This window comes from Limulus polyphemus, unplaced genomic scaffold, assembly GCF_000517525.1.
Source record: "Limulus polyphemus unplaced genomic scaffold, Limulus_polyphemus-2.1.2 Scaffold1044, whole genome shotgun sequence".
Lineage (NCBI taxonomy): Eukaryota > Metazoa > Arthropoda > Merostomata > Xiphosura > Limulidae > Limulus > Limulus polyphemus.
In genome coordinates this window covers 99678-102231 of record NW_013666654.1, presented here as the reverse complement: position 1 = coordinate 102231, position 2554 = coordinate 99678, and the positions used below count along the sequence as shown (strand labels likewise).

The 2554-nt window shown below is 41.5% G+C and overlaps 1 protein-coding gene across 1 annotated transcript in view; it reads right to left on the bottom strand.

Moving 5' to 3' along the window:
* LOC106461846 (eukaryotic peptide chain release factor GTP-binding subunit ERF3A-like) overlaps nt 1-2554 on the bottom strand; it is a 42175-nt gene that overhangs the window by 31405 nt on the left and 8216 nt on the right. The gene's annotated exons all lie outside the window — the stretch shown is intronic.

Here is a 2554-nt window from a genome sequence, read left to right as displayed (position 1 = left end):
CGATATATGTTTCATGACACTCTCCACCTACATCAATGTGCTCTCTATTCTGGAACTGTATATAAGCACCTCAGATAATATTATCACTTTTCGAGACTGATCCAATCCACAGTCTCTAATATCGGCTCTTAGTGAGGAGGGTGGGAGAGTATGAGAGGAGGTAAGCATTATTAGAAATACATTTTTGATTTACGAAAATATTAATTTCTGCTCACACTACAGCCAGAATCTCACATTGATAAGGTGGAGGGGCCAGTGAGGGCATTATCCATACAGAATGCATCGGAAGAGATTGTAGGCATCCCAACAGAAGATTAGCACCCTAGTGGGGAAACCATACTACATCCATAACAGGTATGCTCTTCACTCGGAACCTAATTAATGTACTGTGGGTGGAATTTAACATGATCCATCATTACTACTGGCCAGACCCCAACCAGGTAGGTGAGGTTCTATTCCTCAGGGTTGGAATTATAGGGCCATGGTCCCGAAATCCCAAGTTGGTGGCTAGAGCATTTGGACCACAATATATATACTTGTGAGGGGATCTCAACCTGTATCCATAGAGTGATGTGTTCCAAGCCACAGGAATAAGTACAAGAACATAAGCAAGACCAAAGTAGACAAATTTTTTCCTCAACCTGAAGAAGTCGGAAATGCAACACCCCAAACTCAGAATGACGGAATCCTGTACACCATACTTAACCTGAGAAGACAGAGCTCATTCTGGAATTATGAATACTCATCCTCACTCCCCAATCATGTGGACAAGGTAAATTCCACTTGTCCCCAGAATTATGGGGAGGATGTGGAACATACTGTGCTTAACCAAGGACCCAGGATGGGACCATCCTGCATTTGGAATTATGAGAAGACAATGAACCCTATTCCAGGAACAATATTCTGAAGTAATATTGATCAAAAAGAAAGGCCAAGCTCAACCCAACTGGATAGCTGAGCTTCCAATACCTTTCCTACCAACATTGGGGGGCAGGGGGGGGTGTACATCTAGAGTCATGGGTAGGAGGGCCCTCAATTTTACCTCTTCTCTATGAGTGGAGGAAATTCACTCGAACACTCCAGAAGAATAGCCTCTGTCCGCCACCCCAGAGACTGGAAACCTGATATGTTAAAGACTCCCTAGCTCCACTAGTAGAATCTGTAGGGTATTGCACATTGGAGAGTCCTGAGTAACAATGCCCTAGAAACAGTGCAATAGGTGAACCATGTCCCCTAAATTATTAAAAGCAAAACTGAAAAAAAGCAAAATTTATTCAATCCAATGATCGGCAGGGATGGGCAGGATTCCGTTATCCTATACTTGTGAGTCTATGATTGGTGGTCCAGCATAGTCCAGTAATACCACCTGGAATGTATCTTGGTGGTCTTCTGGAACACCTCGTTTCTACATAGCCTGTTGCAACCTAGATAGAGTATATTATGTTAATGGTTGTTAGTGTGGATTTGGTTTGCTAAAAACACACCTGCCTGGGCAACACTCACTACAGAGTGGGATCCTGTGAAAAAAGATAAGGGACTCTGGAAAGTAAAGAAGAGACAAAAGTAATAATGAAGATACTCACCCCCTCTTTATAATCTAGCAGATGTGTTTAAGATAGCTACAGGTGGTATTCTAAAACCCTCAGATACTGTCAGATCATGCAAATAATGTAAGATAAAAGTACTGGGGGAAGTCCACATACCAGCACACACAATATCCTCCAACAGGCAATTCAACAGGACCACTAAGGACATAGAAATTTGATGAATCTGATGAGACATGACTTGCAGAAGTCTCCTCACCTCCAAAAGGAACCCAGAATAAATGATATAGATCAATTTTTGTACCTACCTCGTCAAGGTAACCAGGGATAAATCCCAGGAAACTGAAGGATCCCAATGAATAAAAAGTTGTTGTCTAGCACCTCCAAAGACGTTAGTTTGGCAACATAACACACTTCAAGACCTTCACTGGACATAAGAAATGATTGGGATCTGATCGGTCATAGAGGTGAGAAATAGTGGTCAGATGAATAAACTGTTGACATAAGCAGGTCAGCAGCAACAAAAACTAAGCCTTAAAGGAAAGGTGATGCATGGTACATGAGGCTAAGGGCTCAAACGGATGTTGAGAAAGATCATGTAAAATCACCTTAAATATCCCAGTTAGGTAACTGAAACAGTCTCCTTCTCAATATGAATAATGTCATGGACAACCTCAACTTAGAGTGACACCCCTCCCCTGACTGTTGAGCAATGCTAGATATCAGAGGTGGGATGGGAGAGATCTGATTTGCCTCTGTGCCAGAAACAGTAATCTGGGAATTCATGTTATACAGCAGCATGCCAAATGGGAAAAATTTTTTTTTACTTTCTTATTTTACAAAAATCAACTAGGTAACAGGTAGAATTCTCAAATGTATTTCCAATGGTCGTAGTACTAAGAAACACATTACTGAATGCCTTGTTGAGAAAAAGTGATAATATTATCTGAATGAGATACTTATATACAGTCCAGGACAGAGGATGCACTGAGAGAGGTGGAGAGTGTCAC